Consider the following 24,226-nt stretch of genomic DNA (forward strand, 5'->3'; position numbering starts at 1 on the left):
CACTTCATAGAGGCTGTGCTGTATCAAGCGATTTGTTCACATGCATTTTCTAAGCGCCCTCGTTTCTGCGGCTGTAAAATCTACCATATAAAAAGTAAACAAGTCAAGTGTAGTGAACATATTTCTATACAACGTAAGAACAGAAGTTATATCCGTTACATTCGGAGTTCCCATTTTTTACCAAAACTTATGCAAGTTCAAAAATTATAGGTGAAAGAAGAAAACTAAGCGAAAAATGCTAACAAGATATACGTAACTGAAAACATTATCCTGCAGTGTCTCGCATTTAGTTTTATTATTGTGAGGTGTCGTAACAGGCAGTTTTTGCAGGCAGTTAGTGTGTACAAAAATGGTCTTCTGCGATGTATTATTGCATGCACGTCATTTCACGACAGAATACGAACTGCGAAAGCCACCATGGCAAAGGCAGAACTAAGTTGTTTCTATATATTTCACAAAGATGGAAACATTCCATTTATATGCTGTGCTCGCTAACTCTGGGTTTTCCTTTGCCTTGTGATTAGGTTCAGTTTCACGGCGCTTTGAGCCATGTTCACAGCTTACAGCGAGTGAAAACTGCTGAAAATACTGTTTGCTGCAAAACAACACATATAGAACACATAGGCGTCTAAATATAACATTGGTGGCGTTTTTGAAAACAATTAGCTCTTCAAAACCTGTTTTCGAACGACACAATGAAAATCAGCAAGCGTGAACAGTAGCCAAAAAAGAAAGCAATACTAAGAAAATCAAATTACCACCACAAAAGAAACAAAAATTTAGAAACAAAATCACAGAATATCCACGGGGTGAATGATGAAGAGTTTGGGGTGGAGCTCGTGAATATTCACAATGGTCAGATGGTGAAATCTTCGGTGGTTTCGCCCAGACGTAATCAAAGCTATAGTGTGTGTGAAATTTTATTCAGACTTCAATGACCAGGTCTTTTTTTGTCTTCATGACTCAAATGACACGAGATATGGAGATGACTACACATAATGCATACAGCACCATCTAGTATATCGTCCCCCAACTGCAGTGTGCATGCATCTCTATGGGACATCGCCTTCTATTGTACGATAAGGAAACACAACCATGGCACGCCAAATGGATCGAAGATCTATAACCGACCAGGTCTTGCCATAAGAAGCTTCGCTCCTAAAACAAAGCACATTTTGAAAACAAAATTAGTTAGCAACATGCATTGAGCAAACACGTGCGCAGAATGTTAATGTCGTGTTGACAAATGCAAAGAAATGTTTGTGTTTTGGTATAACAAAAGTGGTGTACTTTCCCATTGTGAATAATAATGTGTGACTTTATTAGCTCCCATTGTACAGTTCTTAATACATACTCTTTGAGGACGCCTTTATGTGTTTTACTACATTTTATTGAACTTGTGGGACGTATAGGCACAATAGTCAAAAGAATGAACGAAAGTCGCTTCTGGCATTTCTGGCGCAATTTTGTTAGTCGAAATTTCGCGCTATGCGTCAGCCATAGAATTAGGTGGCCAAAACCTAGTTTCTCAAAAAACAGGGCAGCCTATCAATATAAGAGTAAACCGGGAACTATTCTAAATACGTGTGCTTAGTATATTGTAGCTCTGTAAAATGTTATTGAGATCTCTTTAAGTAGTTTAGGCTGCAGTTAATCTTGATTTATTCTTTGGTTGTGTAGAACATCTATGCCCTCATTGGTGCTATTACAGCAATAATGTTATGAGATCACAATAAGAGCCAAGATTCTGGCTCCATAGTTGTCAGCCGCGGCTGGTCTCCGTGTACTAGGACGCGAAGTAAAACAAAAAACGAAATGGTTAAACACTGAGAACCAAGTAGAAAATGAGGTCGGGCTCTCTGCGTGGACGTTCGATACACTACCACAGCAAAGCTACGTCGGTGCTTGAGACCCTGTTTGCAAACTGACTCTGTGTAGTCTTTATGATAGTAAGAAATCAGCAAGAAATCGCGTTTACATGTGTGATAAAGTGTTTCAGAACAGTGAAGTAACAGGCCGGCGTCATACAATGCCGATTGCACAACGTTTTTGCTGCTGAATGCTCCAACCAATTACGAAAACCCGAGACAGAAAGCTTTCTCATCGTCAGGCACGGCGTCAACAAAATGCACTATCGCCTTACAAGTGTGCATTGGGTACCATGCTTTGCCAGAAAATGAAGAATAATGGCAAGACCCCCACAAAACGAACATCATAGTTTATGACGTAGTGGGTGTCATGCAAGTGTACCTGTAAAATCAACCTCAAGAGTGTTCAAAAAACGTTCTATGAAGGCCCTTCCTCCAGCTTTCGCTGCGACCGTGCTCCGCCATTCGCGCTGGCCTGATGTTTGTTTGGTTGTTTTCTTTTTTTAGTCAACACAGTGCTAGCAGCTTCGTCTAAATACACGCAGTGCGACGCTAACCAAGGGTACGAAATGAGGGCTAGAAAATATCATTTATGCGGGTATAGAATTTAACATGGTGCATGTAAACCAGCGTATTTGTTGGTGACAAGAACTCTTGAAGTGCATAGTGGCATCAAACGTTTCCGACAGTAGTCAACTGAAGTTATGAAAGGCAACTATACGCAACACCATGATTGATATTGAACTGAAAGGTGCGTTCAGAGCACAGTGATAACTGCCTTCATCGCCAGCCTTCGCATTCCAGTTCTTCAAACGTACTGCCTCATTCGAAATATGTATTTGTGAAACGAAAGTGGGCATATTGATAACAAAGACGTGAGGTAAAATTAAAAATAAATGATAAAGCACAAAAAACAAGCAAAAACAAAAACATGGCTGTCTCGTCTCCTTCTTTTCTTTGTCTTCCGTTCTTGGAGCTGCTTTTATGCGAATAATGCCGCACCAACTCGCCCAAGCAACCATATTAGAAAACATGGCGACATCGTCCTCGTTTTCAACGTCCAACTCAGGAACATGTTAAAGCAAACAGACCCACACCATTCGATAGAATGTGCAATGCCTGAAAACAGTTTAAGGGTTCTTCTCAGAGAATGCAAACGACTTCAATTCGTCGTACAGGGCGAATTCGTGAATAAAGAATGTATGCCGTTTCTTGATTTAAATCTCAGCCGTTTATTTACAAAACATCTCGAGTGAACCATGAAAAAGTTTATGGGAATAAGAGTAAACCAAATCTTTGGATAAATTTGTTTGAACTCCTTGACAGTATCCCAAATCTAACAATGTTAAAGCGCTGCTTAGAAAAATGCCGTTCTGAGGCTGCCTGCTAATGCTTTGTATCCGTTCATGCAATGAATCGTAGGTTTTACCGAAACCAGTACTTTTCTTTTGTTTTGTTTTATTTTCAGTCGTCAGACACAGAAATTCATTTTTATTAAAACCGACTTTCGAAACCTAACATATTCCAAATATCTTTATGTGATTTAATCAAACATGTTTCTGCAGAAACATCCGTGCTGATTTTAAATTAAATACTTAGTCGATCAGTAGTGAATAAAACATGGAGACATTTTCAAATGCTTTGCCTGTTTCGCCATTCTTATTCGATTTTTGATCCCCACAAAACGCCAAGTCCAACTAAACTCCTGCCTGCGCTTAACCACTACATGTAGTTAATAAGTTGCGATTAAACGTTTCGAGACACCACGAGACATCACGCGTAGTGGGCCATGCAGTGCCTTAATTCCTGCAGCATCGACTTCCGCTTCAACTGTTACATTCCATGCGCTAGCGTAGATACAGCGCAATGCATCAAAATGACAAAATACACAACCATATTCAACAGCGTCTATTTCCTCAAGAACGCACCAAATGCCTAACTAAAACACCTTTGAGCAAAGCTAACGTGCATTTCCCAGTGGTTTTAAGCAATGAGAGATATTGAGTCATCATTTCGCGAAGGGGCGTTCGGTCCATACGTTTCAAAGAGCTTGCGGTGCTTTTTAGCATAGAGCCTAATAAAATAGGGGGGGGGGGGGGACAATAATCACTAAAATAAAGAGAATGGGTTTTATTTGCCAGTTGGATTTTACGCAGCTGAGATGGAGTATCATGCGTATGGTTCTTGCTTTTAGGCTTCCTGGTGGGAGTACAATAAAAAAACAACGGACTATCTGTGTTATTGTAGTGGAAAAGACAGGAAGTCTGTCTGCAATTACAAAGTATGAATGGAGTCGAATTGAGGCAGGATGACGATAAATGGGCAACGCACACTACTCCGTGCACAGACGGGCGCGTGGCGCAGTGAGAACATGGCCACTCTATTTACCATGCGTATCCAGATAGAAGGTGGTTGGATGAAGAGTGAGGAACGCAATTAGTGAAAATGCACAATCGCCATTTTTTTTCTATCATTTCACAGTGGTCCTTGCTACGGCCGCTTGCGCTTACGTAATCTTGTCTGCGGGCACAAAGAAATCCACCCAACGAGTCACATAAGGCTTCGTGGTGAGAAAAGTTTCAAAAGATACGGCTATGCTGCTCATACGCACTCATCTCAGTGTGAGCTCTCGGCAAGAAAAAAAAAACGAAGGAATGCACGTTCTGATCACGTGGGAGATTCCTTGGTGCTGACCAACATTTGATGATGAAACATACATGATATTTCACAAGTGTTTGTTACAGGTGTCATTTATGAGAAAAAAAAAGGAGGTTCAAAACTATTAGGCAAAAGAAATATTTACACAGGGATAATCACTGAAAATAAACAGAAAAAGATTGGAAAATAAAAACAGCAACCTTCAAGGCGAGATTTTGCTCGAAGGCCTACATAATCTTTAGTTTTCTTCTCTCGACTCTGACGCTGCGTTCCTTCACGCCTGAGCTCCCAGCTCTCCCAAGAGAGTGCGGACATAACACACTTGGAAGAAGCGTGGAAGTTTCTTCGTAGATCACTTACGGCACGCCTCACTGTCCCTTACACTTTCGGCGACAATCAAGCGTTGTCCGCGCCGGCTCCCATGTGGACATTGCTGGCGCAAGGCATTGGAAGGTCTCCCTCTGGATCAGGCAGGACCGTAAAATATTTTACGATCGTTTCACTTTTTGGCAAGTGCCGCCAGTTTTTTTTTCTCATCGGTGTATTCTACTGTTTTCAACCACCTAGTATTTATCTGGTATTCTTAACTTTATTGGTCATCTCACGCACAGCGAGAACAAGTACGTGACAACAGTTTTCTGTTGTTTTCAGACATTGTGACATTTTATTGCTAATAAGGCTAAACCATCTTGCATTAAATTAAGCTATATTGTTTTCTGTTATTAGGGTCAGCAGCAAGTTTCATAGTTAGGAGCTGATTGTTCCATACTTAGAAACCTTCAACGAGAAGGGGGTAAAGAATGGGCCAATGAAAATATTTCTTACTTGTGTGGCTATGGCACGTTGCTCATCACACTTTGCGCGCGATGCACAACGTGTGATACTTTCCTAAATATCTCGAAAGGGAAGCCTACACAAATCCGAATTATGAGATTCAAAGAAACTTAAGTGGTTTGCCATCGTTTGCATCCCAACAGGCTGCGAAAATGTACTTCATTGTATATTGCTTTCCACAATGCTTTCGGAGACCGCTGATTGGTTGATATGTCAAATTTAACGTCCCGAAGCCACCATATGACTATGAGAGGCGCCGTAGTGGGGTACTTTAGAAGTTTTGACCACCTGTGGTTCTTTAACGTGCCCCCAAATCTGAGCACACGGGCCTACAGTATTTCCGCCTCCATAGAAATTACAGCCACTTCATCCAGGATTCGATCCCACGATATGCGGGTCAGTAGCTGAGTATCTTAGTTACTATATATATACACCACAACGGCGGCGCCTTTCGGGGACTCCTAGCAATACTCCAATTAGCCATAGAGGAAATATAAAAATGCCTTGACCTTCACCTCTTCTTTTGGAGGTCAAATTTGCATTTAAACGTAGGCTAAAAAATGTTCGCTTACTGCGTTAACATACTAAAGCTCATCCATCTCTTTTTTATTTTTAGGTGAGTGATAGGTTTTCAGTTTACAGTTGTCACGGCCAGGAAAATTATCCTGAACTTACATGCACAATTCTTTGGCTCTTGAAAATATTCTTCCTTTAGACGTTTTGGGCTTGTGCATGCAAGCTTTGCTGCAACACGTGACAACCTGCCTTCCTTCAGCTCTCTCGATCTTTTGCACAAAAAATCCCACGTGACGACAGCAGTTACGCTTTCTTGTGAAGTAACTACGCTTTACAAAAGTGAGACTGTCCAGTGAGTGTTCTCAGGTTTTTAGGTGACCAATATATTATCGCGGACTGTCAACGTTCTGGCGCATACTGCACTTTTTGTCATCTCGATTCATTTTTTCGCTTGAACATTGTCTCTAGTTATGCTACTAATTACGAAAAAAAATGGCCCATGATGGACACTGGTATAAAAATCGTTTTAATTTGGTCTTGCGTATACAATGTTTCATTTTTGGGACTTTTCAGGCAGAGGTTCTTACACGTATGTCACTAACGCTAAATATAATGTTGCTTCTACTGCTCAGTCTCAAGCTCCTTCGCCTTGAACCCGAGTCTGGCTGCCATTATTAATAACAATAGCTGTTCGTGTTTTGTGTTAAAAAACAGTGATATGATAATGAAGGACGACGTAGTGGACGGCTCCGGAAATTGCACCTATATCTCGTATTCTTTACCACGCGCCTAAATCTAAGCACGTGGGCCTCTTGCGCATCGCCTCCATTGAAATGCTGCCACTGATGCCGGGACACGATCTAAGTTTAGCTCCGTTTATTCAATCGTTTTCGACGTTTCCTCTAGCAAGCGCGACACAAGTGACCATGCATCAACACCACAGGTGGAGCGCCATTCTTCAGTGGATGCCTATACGTTCCCGCACTTTGAGAGTCGCCAGGAGACGTCCCTTCCATTTCACTCCTATAAGCGTGTGGCGTCAGCTGGTGCAGAACGTGACACGGCGCGGCCACCGATAACTGCATGGGCTACTTGAAAGGAAGCCGAGGGTGCCTGTGGGGGCTACGCTAATGCCTCCCGAAGATGACAGAGACCGCCGAGAGATGCGCACGTGCGTGGAGAAAGAAAGCTGCCGGCAAAGAAATGGGCACGGTGGTGTCATATCTGAATGGTGCACATCAAGTAAGTAGGCGGGAAACACAAAGACACCGGACGCGTTCATATTCGTATCGCGGGCGCTAAGACAATCGAAGTGTATCAGACGGCCTGACAACGAAAGAAGGAACCGTCGTCGTCTGGTTTTCTTTATCAATTTCTTGCCACAGAACGTGCTCGCAGCCGATGCTTACTCGAAACCTTGGACTGGCAAACACTGATGAAGAGCTGAGAGCCTCATGGCTCAGACGTCTAAAACATGTGGCTTATTTTCGGGAAAAGAGCTTGAGTAAATCGTCACACCGGATGAACTGATGGAGGTTCAGCCGGTGTTACGCGCTACACAGTACGTTGCCGTACACACAACGTTGCGGCCGATTACGTCATCTGCTTTCGAAAATTGTCACACAGCGAAATATTTTCTTGTTTGATAACTCACAGGAACATATTGTTACATTTTTTTTCACGTTAGACCATACTAACGTTGCGGATAGCATTCTGCGCAAAAAAAAAAAACAGGCAAGAAGGAAAAGAGCTCAGACAGGCGCAGCACAGTCGGTGCTCTCTTTGTTATTCTCCGGTTTTTTATTTTGCACACAATTCCATCCATAGTACAATACAAACTCGTCCAACGTTCAGTTCTTGTAAACTAACGTTGCTTGCCGCAAAGACACATACTTGTGTAACGTTTTTAGTCCAAAACGGATCCCTTGCTTATTATTAACTTTTATATTAGGAAACCAGCATTGTCATCATACATTGTTTAGACTTTGTCTAGGTAAGCTTGTGCATTGTTTATCGCCGTTGTGAAACCGGAAGATAGATCGTGCAGACAGACCGAGAAGAATGCGACAGCACGTAAGTAAAGCCCACCACTTGTGCTACATTGTAGCCGGCGTCGTCGTGGAGATCCGGTTCTACTTTTCAAATGCACAGGCGCGTACCTGCGCAAATGACAGCCGCAGAAGAGAGGCACTTACACTTTGTGACAATGGCGTACAAAAAAAACGCGTGAAACAAATGCAAAAGCCACGGACGGCGGCTGTCCGAATAAATAATGGGCTTCAGAGGGTGGAATTTATCGCTGCCGGGACCGTCTTTCAAAGCATCGCAAGTATGCTCTGCGAGAAACGTGGTTTACTATAGTACGCACTCCTTGTGCGATTAAAAGTGATATTTAAACAGGGCACATCTGCAAGCCCTACAATTACATGGGTCGAAAGCTCGACAATAAAAAAATAGGATGCAGACCTTTGTCATTAGTTCAAAGAAGCATGCAGTGCGTGATGAATTCAGCAAGGCTCACACAACGAAGTAAAGGGCTCTGCTATGTATTTTAATGCATTCACATTACATATTGGCCGAAATAGAATAATAAGACGACCACTTCTACAATTTATAGGCCATCGCAGGTGGTGTGAGTAATAGGATATAATTTATATGTAGATGCAACTACTTGATGATAAGTGATATGTGGGGTTTAACGTCCCAAATCGACCATATGATTATGAGAGGCGCCGCAGTAGAGGACTCCGGAAATTTCTACCAGCTGTGGTTCTTTAGCGTGCAACCACATCTGAGCATACAGGCCTACAACATTTTGCCTCCATCTAAAATGCTGCCACCGCAGCAGGGATTTGATCCCGTGACCTGCAGGTCCGCAGCCGAGTACCTTAGCAACTAAACCACCGTGGCAGGGATAGATGCAACTACTTATATTAGCTGACACACACTCTCTGTGGGATATAAAGAAAGCATCGCACTATTCAAATACAGAAAGTAAAAACATGGCACTTATTGGCCGACGCACTTGCTCACGGTATTGTTTACCGCTTTTCTCATATCAATGCCACATTGATAAGATGAACATAGTCGGTCAAAACCAATATAACTGCTCTGCCTTTTTAAGATTGTTACCAATGCATGCGTAAGTGTAAACAAACAGAAGGCTTTGTGAGCCAGTGCGACAGAATAAACATATTAACATGTTTCTTCACAACGTGTATGCAGCGAGCACTTTCATAATAGAAACTTAAAAAAGGAAGAAGTAATACACAAATTCTTGTCACCTTTCTTTTTCAAATAGCACTTCCTTCTTTTTAGATTCCACAATATGAGTAAAGGCGCAGGCTTTAACAAGAAGTTGACGTTATACTCCTTAGAAACATTGAACTCGAGAACTGTGATTTCAAACATAACATTGAACGAAGTGTGGAACATTATTTACGTTCCAAAGAACATATTGTATAACAGTGAATATATATATATATATATATATATATATATATATATATATATATATATATATATAAGGGAAAGAAGTGTATACCTAAGGGCTCGTTCTTCCGTGTTTTAACACAATATTAATGAGATATAACAGACATTAATGCCAAGGAATGTACAAGGGAAGTTATTAAAATCAATGGAATGTAAATAGGAAGAAAGAAAAGTGGATGAAAAAATTACCAACTGTGAGCAGGAATCGAACCTACGACCTTCGAATTACGCGTTCGATGCTCTAACCACTGAGCTATCACAGCGGCCCTCCCTCCATCCACTTTTTTGGGTTTATCTGTGAATTTAGAAGTAGGAGCGACAGTCAGCGCCATCTATAAGCCAAACAACGAGTGTGAAAACACTCTTATGCGCATGTTTGGCGTCACGTAGCACGTGAACTTATTATGAGCGGGCAGCTGATTAATTGTCCCTCTTATACAACCTAAACACACCAAGTCTGCCAGTACGAGACCCTCGTTCAATGAAATAAGGGAAAGAAGTGTATACCTAAGGGCTCGTTCTTCCGTGTTTTAACACAATATTAATGAGATATAACAGGCATTATTGCCAAGGAATGTACAGGGGAAGTTATTAAAATCAATGGAATGTAAATAGGAAGAAAGAAAAGTGGATGAAAAAATTACCAACTGTGAGCAGGAATCGAACCTACGACCTTCGAATTACGCGTTCGATGCTCTAACCACTGAGCTATCACAGCGGCCCTCCCTCCATCCACTTTTTTGGGTTTATCTGTGAATTTAGAAGTAGGAGCGACAGTCAGCGCCATCTATAAGCCAAACAACGAGTGTGAAAACACTCTTATGCGCATGTTTGGCGTCACGTAGCACGTGAACTTATTATGAGCGGGCAGCTGATTAATTGTCCCTCTTATACAACCTAAACACACCAAGTCTGCCAGTACGAGACCCTCGTTCAATGAAATAAGGGAAAGAAGTGTATACCTAAGGGCTCGTTCTTCCGTGTTTCGCTCCTACTTCTAAATTCACAGATAAACCCAAAAAAGTGGATGGAGGGAGGGCCGCTGTGATAGCTCAGTGGTTAGAGCATCGAACGCGTAATTCGAAGGTCGTAGGTTCGATTCCTGCTCACAGTTGGTAATTTTTTCATCCACTTTTCTTTCTTCCGATTTACATTCCATTGATTTTAATAACTTCCCCTGTACATTCCTTGGCATTAATGTCTGTTATATCTCATTAATATATATATATATATATATATATATATATATATATATATATATATTTATTAAGAATAAAGGAACACACTTACGAACATTTGATAATTGTTTACTCTACGTTTCGGCCGTGGCACGGCCTTTGTCAGGATTAACAGAAATACGAGTATGTGGCCGCTTTTATGGGCAGGCATGAACACGTCAGTACAAAACACGTGCGATCAGCATGTGAGTGTTACAAAAAGTCTTTTAAAGAGCCGTGACTACACAACAAACCATTAAAATCTAATACAATAGACATGATTGTGGGCATGTAAAAGGCATTTGTAACATTCACCATTGACGACGAGGATCACGCATGAAAAAAATATAAAAAAATAAATATGTGATAACCTTTAGGAAGTATATTGTACGTCAGGGATGCTTCTTTGAATATTTCTCAAAATTTCGGACGTCAGGGCATCGTAGAAAGGCATGACACTTTTCCTACGCATTCGTTAATGCCGGATAACAGACTGTTGAACTTGTTAATCAAGAACGATTCTCGAATTTCACGATCATGGTGCGATTTAAAGCCAGATTCTAATAGTGTTACCATAATCTTGTCAAAAGAATGACCTGGTAGATGACAATGCTTGGACAATGGAAGATGTGGCAAACTGTTTACGTGTGATTTGTGGTTGTTGAAACGGATATATATATATATATATATATATATATATATATATATATATATATATATATATATATATATATATATATATATATATATATATATATATATAAATATATATATAAACTTCCCTAGGCTACGCTCGTACTTTTTGTATGATGCATTTTTTAACCATCATGTTCACTGGTATATAGGACAGCACGCAGTAAAGACATACGCTGCGTAAAAAAAAAAACGACTAGAAAGCATTCTGAATGACATGAAGATACGTGGTGACATGTGACCTGTATTGTTCTATTTTTTTCTTGCTAAGGCACGTTGCCGGACTAGTTCGTTAGGGTTCATCATTCATATAAGTATATCGCACTGCCAGAAGGACAAAAAAATAGAAAGACACACACACACACAGCGCTTTTCTTGTTTTGTTTCAGGCTTTTTTAAAGGCAATGCCTACTAGTGCACTCTTGATGTGAAAAACGTCGCACTAACTAAAACTCAGTCCAACCGAATATATTTTACAGCATATAGGGTAGTTTGTTTTAAGGCTAGGCACACTGTCGGCCCACCTAATGAACGAGAGCTCGACATTACTACATTTTCCTTTTTTTTAAATCAACATATAAAGAGGAGAAAGATAGTGAAGATTCGCAGCATATCAGCAATATTCCACAAAATTGCTGAGAGAACTGGTAAACTAGAAAAGGAAGTTCATTTAAAGCATCTTCTATGCACACGGTGTGAGCCATATTTCAACTGAAAGTTATGATGGCGATTACGTATAGCAATAGCGGAATAATTTTTAAAGCACGTATGCGGCCCAGGAAGACAAACAAGTCATTAAATCATGGCCCTTAAAAGCATGAAATTTTTCTTTCCTCAAAGCAGGACATACATCTTCACGCGCGAAGATAACACAGAAAAGAAAAAAGTAAGAATGTAAGCAGGAAATAAAACATTTCTGTAGGACAGTATACTTCTCACGTGGGACATGAAACGAGGCCTCACTTATGGCGTCCATCAAATACCAAGAATAGCTCTTCGACGTGCGCCTTCCCCACCTGACTGTAACACCGTGTTTGCCGCTTACGCTCGCAACGAGAAAAATTAAATTGCGGCTGCCCTACAGGTGACACGCGCATGGGTTGTCTTTTCTTGTAGTCCGGCTGTGGGTTTTAATAACCATTTAACACGCCCCCAGATGGCGAACGCAACCCAGGTTCTACATTCAATCGGCGATGCTCACCCGGCTGCCACACCAACTTTTCTAATTCTGCTTTCACCGTTAACTGCTTGAGCTTCCACGAGAGTTTAGTTAATCAATAGTCATGGACCTTAGTCGTCAGGATAAAACGTAGCAGTACAAAGTATCGACGTTGGTGCATCTACGTTGAATGGCGTTGTAACTGCTAACAACCAATAAAAATTGTGTGACCTCTCACATTGAGAGGCAGCATTATTCAACTACTCTTTTTATAAAACACGTTTAACCTTCGTGTTATAAGCATGCTTATGACAGAAGGATGAACGATGTTTTTGTTTTTTTTACTTTTAATTTTGCCTCCATCAAAACGCGCTGATTACAGCTGTGAATTTTAACTAGCGACTTAGGCTATGCTACAAGGTGCTTTCGCGACTGAGTTGCGCCGATGCTATAGAAAACTAAAGACGAATCAATTAACGTACAACGTTACATTGAAGCATTTGGAACTTTCCATGTCAGCAGCTTCCCAAAAAGAGAGGAAATAAGGACAAATAGCTAGATGACACAAGTACCATGAGATATCAGTAATTGTGATAACCTCAGCCATGGTTGGACTTTGTCACGCAGTTAAGTATGGTGACATGTGCACTCACTTCAGATGGTGTCGTGCCGCTAAGCACGTATCTTTCGTGCACCGGACGCCACCATGGCAGCCTGAGTCATCTATAGAATTTGATAGCCTTTAGCAAAGGTGAGTTGGTGGCGCCATCGTTCATTCTATACAGTTGCCTCGCAAAAAAAGCAAGGGCTTTCATTGATTGGTAATGAAGAAAAGCTTAAAATGAGACGTGTTTCCAAGCCTATTTAGTGTGCTATTACTCCAACTGACGAAGCTGGGGAGAAAAGCAGCATTTTTCGAAAAACTGCGTTGTCAAAGGAAACTCAAAACGATAACAGCTAGCTCTTTATCGGCTCCCGTCTTTTGATCAAAAGTTTATTATTTTTTTCTGGTGAGATTAGGTATATATACTTATTGAACACAGCCTTGGCTTTGACAAAGTTTCCGTTGTGCTATCAAACGGCGTCGTCCAATCGTAGTCAGGTAAATCACACGTCGGTTGTCGAAAGCCCTCTTCACACAGTGATGCACAAAATAAACTAGCGCAGATAGGCGCCTTAGCATCCAATGCTTTCAATGTCACAGATGGATGAACGCGGGCACGCTCGATAAGAGTTGCAGCCCTTACTTCATTCAGCGCTTTGCGAATGCATATGTCTGGCGATGCGGAGCAGAGACGGCGTTGAGGCTTCCCGTTGGTTTTCCTCTTTCGGGAATCGGGATATTGATGGAGCACACATTTGCATCGCTTGTGTGCTTGCTGTTAGCCATTTATTCAACAAAAATGGACGTCAGGGTAGGATACTGGCATGCAAACTTCTTGTGCGTCTGAATAGCAATGCGAATATGCCCTCTTTGGCTTCCATACTTAATCAAATACTATATATTTGCGCCATTTGTTTAACTTCGCTCAGTTCAGTATTTTCACTGCAACGACTCTTATTTGCTGTAGAGAGACAGAGGAAGAATGCCTTTGTAAATTCACTGATGTTTCTGTTAATGCCGAAAATTCAACGTTTTCTCGAACCTTTGCGGAAATAGAAGCTATAAGTGTACCTCAAATAAATGAATTCCCGAAGTATATTACAAATATATAGAACAAAAAAGTAAACAAAACACAATAAAAAGGCTTCTACAAAAATAATGATTTGATAATCCTGTAAATAGCCTGCGGGTAGTGTTTTAATACCTTTTCCAGTTTTCTCACTGGAATGTTTACATGTCAAAGCACTTTAACACCACCTGCCGAAAATATGGTCTGCCATTTCTCAATATGTGTGCGGAACTTCTCAATGTCTGCGTGTACTTCCCGAGACTATTATAACTAACCAATGACTTTACGTAAATAAAACTGCTTTGTTAGACCTTATTGTTACCGAACCAAAGAAATGCTTCTACTTGTATATGGTATCGCCATACGCGCATGCACTTATAGACACAGAAGCTGTCCTTTCTGTGATTACTAAAAAAAATCATGCTGCAATTGTAGAATAGTGACCACGCCACTGTCTGATATTGCCCTTTGGGCAGTGACATTACATTACTTCATGTCTACGTCTCAGTTTACAGCTCGTATTGCCATTCAGTACACCATAGATCTATAGAAATTTTCCTCAAGCTTTTAGTATGTGCATGTTTGCCTGTTACTGCTATCGCAAGTTTACTAAAGTGGCACTTCTCACTGATACTGTATTGCCTGAATAAAACTTTCAAATTTGAAAGTTACTTTATAGTTTTCTTTGTGAATATTTTTTGTGCTTTTCATGGAGATGGAATTGAATGCACGTTGAGAAGACCAACGCTGCAATCTATCAAGTTGCGCTTATTTCACCCCAACTTGTGGTTTCTCGAAAAGGAACTGCAAGTTAGAGGAGACGCGTTTAGATCGCGTGCTTGAGTTATGCATCCCAAGCGGCGGAGAAGTTTGTGCATCAAAGAGGGCTGGAATTGCGCGTGAAGGCTGCCCGAAGATCTGGAGCTGCGGCAGAGGGTATTGAAACAACCCCGGGAAGACATCCCCATGGGTGCTGTTCCTGGCCGCCACGCCACCCGCCATACGCCACACCAGATTCGCGATGCACCAGACCAGAATGATAATCGATGTTTCGTATCATCCCCGTTGCGAATAATAGAAGCTTCTTGTGGCTTTGCTGACGGCGTGCGTGCCACTACGGAGCGCGGACGTATCTGTTTACTAACAAAAATTGTAACATTGTGCGCATGCGAGCCCCCCCCCCCCCCACCCCCAACCTTCCCTCCCACACGCACATACACACACAACGAACCCTTGATTGGTCAGTTCGCCACAAGCAGCTATAAATAGTGGTGAGTCTTACGAAGGTGGCAGAATCCTTTTTCTTGGACATCCCAGATACAAGAGGTCATGTCAATAAGTTGTTATATTTTGTAAAATGCAAAAGTCATTGCGTGTTACGAAATGGCTGGCACCACCTTTTACTCTATCTATCTGACAAGTGTTAGATAGGTGTAGTACCGTGCGTTTTTCATCGAGTGGCCGTGGTAGTGCTTTGAAAAAGTTTCCAGGATGGTAAATGACACGAACTGTGATGCTGGAAAGGACCTGATGCAAAATATATTGTACAGCCACAACAGTCAGCTGAATGTTTAAGAACAAAGTCTGGTTTCTCAATTCTTCTCCCTATCTTTATTTAATGCAGCAAAACCTACTTTTGAGCCAAAGATTCTAGCAAATTAAGTGAACATGAAAATTTTTTCAAGACCCCCAGAAACTTACTCCACATGGAGTACCGCGAGATCAATTCTTCTTTTTATCTTTCCCTTTCTCTTTGTTTTTCAAGTGCCTCGGCTTCTGCTGCTCCTATAAACTGAGTACTCCAGAATTTTTAAATTTTTTAAAAGCTATATTGTTGTTGTCAAATGCCGTGTGCTTACTTGTTTTCGCAAGATAATATGATTGCACAACATTGCTGACAATGTTTGGTGTCAGACAATTTCTGTGATTTCAAAATAGCTATTCAAGAAAAAAGCAGCTATGACTAGCAGAGTGCTGGACGTACTGCATCTGAAAGATTGCGACATATTTTCCAGGCACTGATGTTGCGGTACTTATACACACAACACACTCAGTGAAAAAATCGGGTTTCGTGAGGTACTGAGGGAAATAGACCGAGCCTTTCCGGTTTTCCTGAAATTTCGATGTCAAAAACGTCCACTTGTAGCGTTCATTTTCAAAACCAAGCGTGTACACAATTGTCAGGCTGGCTGAAGAACAAGCCACTCCTAGTCAAGTCAATCTATAAACTTTGGCGCTAGATGTGCTTGTACGTCCTTTTTCCAGTTGAAGCATGATAGCGTTAAATAGCTCGTTTCACTGAAATTCTGGCGTCGGTGCCGGCGTCATTGGTTGGGAGCAAAAAATAATCATCTTGTGAGTGACCGAAAAATTATCTATTTAGTGACCGAAAAATTGTGAAAGGCTCAAATAATGTAAATAATTGATTGATTTGTGGAGTTTAACGTCCCAAAACCACCATATTATTATGAGAGACGCCGTAGTGGAGGGCTCCGGAAATTTTGACCACATGGGGTTTTTTAACGTGCACCCAAATCTGAGTACATGGGCCTACAACATTTCCGCCTCCATCGGAAATGCAGCCACCGCAGCTGGGATTCGAACCCGCGACCTGCGGGTCAGCAGCCGAGTGCCTTAGCCACTAGACTACCGCGGCGGGGCAATAATGTAAATAATAAATAAAAAAATTAAGACCAGGTTGTTTTGTGGTAAGCGGGTGTTATACCACATAGACACGGCTCTTTTTTTTTTTCATGGTACTTATTCAAGTAATAGAATACAGACACAAATAAAGCAAACAGATGTAGAATTGCATCGCGAATGTATTCATAATCAGAGGCATGGCTCTGTACGCTTGCGCACAGAGCTACGTCTCTGCTTTTGAATACAGTGAAAATAACTTTCTTCGTTTTTGGAGGAATTCCAGGAACCTACCAAATTTCATATCTAACACGAGCTCTTTTTCCCACGTTGGTACCGTATAGCATAAGAACCATCAAATGCTTCCTCAGTTGGACTTTTTTTTTCTTCCTTTCAATGGTCCATTGGCAAAGTTCATCAATCAGCTTTTCGTAACAAATATTTAAAACTGCCACGTATTGCGACAAGGCGGTTCAAGGAGGAGTGTACGGGACCATGTTCCAGTTTTTGCTTTTACTATTTCTCTTGCATAACACCACCCAAAACACCAAGATTGTCTTTTGAATAAATGAAAGCCTGCAAAGAAGCATGTCAGGGAAGCCAACCCGTCCACAAACGGCTGATAAAACGTCCTAAAAAATATACAAGAACGTTATAGTGCCTTTGAAGGGTCCTCATTTAGATAGGGCCGGAAAAAGAAAGAGTATAAGATATACAGCTTAAAAGACATCGCCGAGCCCTCCAAAAGTGATAGATGGAATTGCTCTTTTGGTGAAAGTATAAATTTTGAAAATGTTAAACAATAAATTAAAAACTAGGCGAACGGTCAGAGTGACAAAGGAAGCGTGTTGGCCTGGGCAACGCTCTTCTCGATAAGGGAGACAATAGATCATCATGCTCCGCCCTGCGAGTAGTCTTGTGCTTGCACGTTGGTTCGGCTCTATAAAACAAAAACTGTCGAGCCTATTCCAGATGAAAACCTTGAAAGCGATGTCAGTCTATTATGAAAAGCCTATCATATAGAGATGGTTGTGAACTGCTGTTAATTATCTAAAAATAGCTATAGTATCCAAGCACAAGTATATCGAAATTCAATATATCTAGAAGTTTTTTTTTAATACCATGCGCTGTCCTACATATGTATAAGTGTGTTTAGGCACAGCCTAGATCTGCATTATATTAGCAGGTTATGAGAATCGGAACATGTTTGGCATCACACAACATTTGCGAACTCACTCGTGTTTCTTTGCTGTTACACTTTCAAGCTGTGTCGTATACCTATGAAATGGTGCATGCGCCTTTAGATACCCCATTACATAAAATAAAGAAGCTTTACAAGCAATGTAGAGCAGTTGTACCTATATTCGTGATCGCTATTTCAATCTTTCGGTGCTTTAGAGACATCTACACAGCGAAAAAGATTGCGCAAAATTTTGGGCCTTGATAGGCTGTTCATTTACGTGAAATAAAAGCGTGATCTTTCTCACAGTTTTATTTTCCAGTCAAAATCTGGTTGGATACTCATTTTTATGTCGCTGCATAGCCCCACCGTCACCCACCGAAAGTGATTGTGTTGAACGGTCGAGCAAATTACTAAATGAAGAGGCTTGCAAGAAGGCCGTAGTAATCATTGCCGGCTCAAGCAACGCACGTGTGTATTCATAAACAAAACACAGTCGAAGTGATTTTTCATCATTTATAACTGGCCCCGCCACGGTGGTCTAGTGGCTAAGGTACTCGGCTGCTGACCCGCAGGTCGCGGGTTCGTATCCCAGCTGCGGCGGCTGCATTTCCGATTGAGGCGGAAATGTTGTAGGCCCGTGTGCTCAGATTTGGGTGCACGATTAAGAACCCCAGGTGGTCGAAATTTCCGGAGCCCTCCACTACGGCGTCTCTCATAATCAAATGGTGGTTTTGAGACGTTAAACCCCCCATATCAATCAATCAATCAATCAATCAATCAATCATTTATAACTGCGTATCTGGAAGTGTGAATGCTACTGCATGGTTGGCGTAATAGTACACACTCAGTCTGCGTCAGTGCAAGCCTCCATTTTCTGATAACGTTCCGAGAACAGCGTTCCCCGCTTGTCAAGGAAATATGTGGGTGCGGGCGATGCGTCTTTAATTGAGGAAGTAGAATCGATTAGAGCAACTCGTGTGAGCTCCGCATTTTGACTCACTCCACTCAGGCATACCTAAACATGAGCAATATAAGTTAGTGGTGCGCAAGGAAAAGTAAAAAAACAGTGTTTCCAAAAAGGTGCCCGGCCACTCGCACTTTGATTTCGAATCTCATATCACGTTCCATCATATCTCGAATGTAAATCATGGGCGTTAATGTTTGCCGAAAGTGCCCCCACCCACCAATCTAGGCAGTGGATGAAATGTAAATATGCGCTCACGTTTGATAAAACGGCGTTGCGTGGTAGAAACTTCACTCTTAACAAGCTAGAAGCTACCGGCTTGTGTTTTATTTATTTTCACACATCTTCAAGTGCACTATTTCATTCCCACTATGCCCTAGGCAGAAGGAAGGGGAGGAGGAAAAGAATGAAAGATAATAGATTGACCACACGTGCGTCTAGTTTGCTACAATGTTCGGAAGAAAGTGATTAAAATAGGCAAAGAAAAAAGATATGAAGAATAAAGAAATGCCGGGGTGTTGTTCTGCGATGCAAACCCTAAGAAGAGCTTTCAACTAAGTCATTCGTATTTCTACCTTCAAAGTTCGGCAGAAATTGCTTTACGAGGGTTCGCTTGGATTTTGTTTCACCTTTGATAGTATGAATTCTGATTTTTTTTTTCGCAACACTGAAATGAACACAAATTTTCCGCTTACTGCCATATCCTCAATATTTGATTCATTTGTCCTTTTCAATTTTAAGGGAAGACTTAAGAATAATTTTTATCTTGTTTTATCGTTTTAGAACATGCAAGAATGGAGAAGAAAATACGCAACATGCATTGTTTTATAAAGTTTCCCGTTAGATTTTGCAGATTGTTGATGAAAACGTAGAACCACCAGGGTAATTTTTATAGGAAAAATTCACAGCATATCCACGGAGTGAATGATGATCGGTGGGGCGAAGCGTTGGTCAGTCCGTCCATGCTTCCGTCTATGCGTCGGTCGATGTATCCCTCCATCCGTGGGACCGTTGGCGCATCCGTTCTTCTGAGCGTCCATCCATGCATCTGTCCGTATTTCCTTCCTTCCATCCGTCCGTCCATCCATGCGTCTGTTCGTGCGGCCGTCCATTTGTCTGTCTGGCCGTCCGTCCGTGCGTCCACACCTCTGTCTGTCTGTGCGTCGATTAGTCCATCCGTCTATCTGTATATCCATCCGTCTGTCCGTCTATCTAGTGAATACTCCAAGTATAGCCATCTCACATCTTTTCATCATGTATACAAGTGCTGCTATCCACCGGACATTCTAGTACCGCTTTTTCGGGTATGTGCCACTGGTGGCTACATACACCATTGGAGGATGGACAGGCCGACACCCTAGGGAGCTTCGTTTCTAAAACATGCCTGCGTCACAAGTTTTTGTTGTATAAAACGCGCAGTTTTCCGTTCATTCCTTCGTTCCAATTTACGAGATTATGGCATCTAGTTTTGATTTATATTCAGAACTCTTGGCAGACAATGACATTATTCAGTAGCCATGGAGACCAAGTGCAAACTTATATTACTTGGCATAAATAGGTGCTCAGTGAAGTGTGCGTTAGCTATATCTCTAATCTTCCTTGTTTCCAGAATATTTTTGTTAATCTTCAAGTGATACATGCTCCAAGTACATTCGGTAGAACTAACTTTAGCTACGGCATAATGAAGCGGCCAAAAGTACTCAATTCACAAAAATAAAAGTGTTCAAAAATCTTAGTTTTTAACTTCATTTTTAGTTTATGGCATTCGAATAACTTGAATGTTGCCCTAGTTTCGACCGGCTTCCACCACCATCTTCCCCTTTTATATACATCTTGTTCTCTTTTGCCAAGCTGAGACACCACAACAATGCTGGACAAAGTCTTCACGAGCAGCAATAAACCTAATTACATGATACATGATCAATTTCAGAGGCACACCAACGAAAAAATCACCGCCACATTCACAAAGTGAATTGCGGCAGAGGAGCTTGCTCGGAGATGACTGGCTAAACCGCGACTCCTCCGTACACATTCCTGCACCATCCTATAAAGACGTGACGGGTTGGCGTGACGGCGCGCCGCTTCACTTCTGCTTCGCTGGCCCGTAGCTCCGGGTTTGCTTCACGTTTGGTCCTCTTGAATCGGTTTCTCGGGCTCTCACCGCAAGGTTTTGGCGGTGGATTGGAGCTGCTGCGTTGCGAGGCCGCCGCGCTGCTGCCTTGGCTTCTGGGGTGTTCATGCTGCGGAGTGGTAATGAACATACCAATGAGTGGTAACGGAGTCTGTTCACTGAGGGAGCTCCCAGCGAAGAAAAAGGAAACGCACCAAACGCGAGCGCTGTAACAGGCGTGGCTCTCTAGCGGTCACCTGTCTAACTATAGAGAACCCGGCACCGAGTGTGTGGGTGGTGTGCGGGCGGAGCAGCGGTGTGCCGCTTCCGTGGCTCACCAGAGAGCGCATCTGCGAGACAACACAGTGGGTCCTCTAGGGGTAGCAATGAGAACTAGTGTACACGCCGCCAACAATAAACAAGGGGCAGCATAAGGAGCATGACGAGCAAGCTTCTAAAACAAAAACAAAAAAGACCGGCTGGTTGCATATTTCAGTGTTTGTTTCAGGGCTCTCGCGCAGTTTCATTTCTGTTGAAGCAGTCATTTCATTCTCTTGACATACAAGATTTAAATTCTTTTCTGTACAGCAGTATTGTTGGTATATGTAATAAGCCTTTTTAGAAGTTCGAGCAGGTATAGCCAATTACATGTAAAAACGTAAATATGGTTAACATCCAAACCTCTCCGAATGAATTGTGCTTTAAATGCTTTCTTCTTTAGGTATTTGTGGAAGTTTTCAATACTGAGCTCCTGACAACTCTTTTTCGATGACAGAACCACATGCCCAATTTACTGAAACATCCGCTTTTTCTGAAGTATAAAGGTAAGAATCGGAGAACCACAGAATGGTTACACACATGACATATATTTCTTCTACCATCTCCCTGTGGCATTTTTCTTTGCTTTGCTGAAATGGTTTAAACACGCGTACTTGCCGAGACTTCTGTAGCTGACGTGGGAAGCCTTGCAGGACTTGAAGGATCTGAATTCAAAATGCAGCCTCACTTCGTATATCAACGACGTCACTACGCACGAACCTTGTTGTGGTCATCTATTGTGGTCGTGCCGCAGGAAACGTGGTTACTTAGCAAGTGCATGTTTACTACAATTAATATTCCTCCTAAAAATGCTAGCCATGCTTTGTAAAACATTCGAAGATATCGCTATCGCATTTATTGTTTCGTCCTTGTGGTGACACGTTTCTTTTTAGACTTCATCAAAAGAACTGGACAAGATATTAAGAGAGATAAAAGAAGTGTACCGAGTTTTAATAAATAACGTTAATGTACGCTCAAATTAGGACACAAGTTGTAAAAATACAGCAAGGCCATACTTTCGAGTTTGCGTTAAACTTATTCAAATATAGCACGTTTTCCTTCTTCTACCTTCTACCTTTACCTTCTACCGTTGGACCTCAACGTATCAAACAGTTGTCGCTGTTCTACCATGTACTTTCTAGTCTTATGCAGAAACTACACGGTTGTTGTACTGAAGAGCAATAAGGCAATCAACACAGAAAACACTTCAAAATAAGGTACTTTCACAATAGCTCATATTGTCTTTGAGCTTGTTTTTGAGTCTGTCTGCAGCTTCTCTTGCTTTTGCTCTGCGTTTTTGTGCTTATAAATATTACTAGCCTTAATCCATGGTCGGTACGAAATTAGGAAATCACCATGAATGAAACAAGCGCTTTTGCTAAATCAAGAGAAGTTGGGCTTCTTCACAACATCAGTGCGTTTGCAGAGGAGCCTGGTTTCTACATTTCTTGTGGGTTCACTTATAGAACAGGCTATTTTATGCTTGTTTATTTCCCTATACTATTAGAACAAGGGTAATAGATGGTTGTACGTTATTATTACCAGTCCGGCAATCATACAGAAACGCAGTCAAAGAAAGAAGTAGCAGCTCTCTGGTAGTTTTATTCAGAGAGACGGTAACCAAACGCTTCCACACAAAATATTAACAAAAAAGGGGTTGCGAAGAGAAATATGATATGCAAAAAAACTAACGCGTGTTAGTTATATCACAACTCGTTACAAAATACACAGAATGGCTTTAAAAAAAGACATATCAGTGTCTTGGTTGACAAGTACTCAAGCACAGTTTTGCTAGTTCAATATTTAGTTGTTTCCCGACCTCTCAAAGAAAGTGTTGACAAGTAATGTTCCATCCAATTTATGTTACTTAAATCTGTACACTAGTGAACAGTGTCAATTACAGAGCATCGGACATAGAAACACCATGTGGGCAAGCCAGAGAGTTGAATTCTGTAAAAACTACAGTGCAATCTTGTGCTAGCTGGTGTGGAGGCTACGTGAGCTGTTGCTCAACTAGCATAAAATTGACGCGAAGTACAGGCTTCTAGTCGGCTTCGAATGGACTTCATTCTTTGGATGCTTGGTGCCTCTTCACTAAAACTTTTACAAAGTGACACCAAGTTGTTTCTAAAAAATTTCATTCACTATTTTGTATGTAAAACTGCATCTGGAAAGCTTATCTAAACTTGATAGTGAAGGGAAGCATGAATGAATTGAACAACGAGTGTATATGCACTGCTCCGCAAATGAGTTCTATATTCGGTGTTACCAAGTACTGAAGTATTTTTTTTCGTGTCAGTGAAAGCAAACAGGCTTGTTTCTCTCTCGTATGTACTCATCACATATTTAAAGAAATGCAAATACTGCATCGAGTGAAAAGTGTCTCAGATAGTGAAAACGTTTGTGAGAAAAGCTCCAAATGCATCGTCTGCAACGACGCCTTGGCGAGCCAGGCGTCGCAACAGACAATACCTTTGTGACTATGTTAATTCAACGTTATGAAATTCTAAGTAGATAGATAAATATGTGGAGTTTAACGTCACAAAACCACCATATGATTATGAGAGACGCCGCAGGCTCCGGAAATTTCGACCACCTGGTGTTCTTTAACGTGCACCCTATTGATTTGATTGATATGCGGGGTTTAACGTCCCAAAACCACTATATGATTATGAGAGACGCCGTAGTGGAGGGCTCCGGAAATTTCGACTGCCTGGGGTTCTTTAACGTGCACCCAAATCTGAGCACACGGGCTTACAACATTTCCGCCTCCATCGGAAACGTGCACACTATAAAATTCTAAGTGTTTATATGTTTTTAAATCATGTGATTTTCAGCAGTGGCTAGGGAAGTAACATCCCAACGCAGCGGAGCGAGAGGGACGCTTTTCTAAAACTGTCC

General features: G+C 41.5%; 1 protein-coding gene and 3 non-coding genes across 4 annotated transcripts in view; 1 reads left to right on the top strand and 3 right to left on the bottom strand.

Annotated features, from left to right (window-relative positions):
• The window catches only part of LOC142767097 (uncharacterized), a 290,153-nt gene that overhangs the window by 77,525 nt on the left and 188,402 nt on the right, over positions 1-24,226 (bottom strand). The window lies entirely within an intron of this gene.
• Positions 9,559-9,631, bottom strand: TRNAT-CGU (transfer RNA threonine (anticodon CGU)). Its single transcript has one exon. It is a non-coding gene; the product is annotated as a tRNA-Thr (tRNA).
• Positions 10,014-10,086, bottom strand: TRNAT-CGU (transfer RNA threonine (anticodon CGU)). The gene has a single exon. It is a non-coding gene; the product is annotated as a tRNA-Thr (tRNA).
• On the top strand, positions 10,410-10,482 carry TRNAT-CGU (transfer RNA threonine (anticodon CGU)). The gene has a single exon. It is a non-coding gene; the product is annotated as a tRNA-Thr (tRNA).

This window comes from Rhipicephalus microplus, chromosome 1 (genome assembly GCF_043290135.1).
Source record: "Rhipicephalus microplus isolate Deutch F79 chromosome 1, USDA_Rmic, whole genome shotgun sequence".
Lineage (NCBI taxonomy): Eukaryota > Metazoa > Arthropoda > Arachnida > Ixodida > Ixodidae > Rhipicephalus > Rhipicephalus microplus.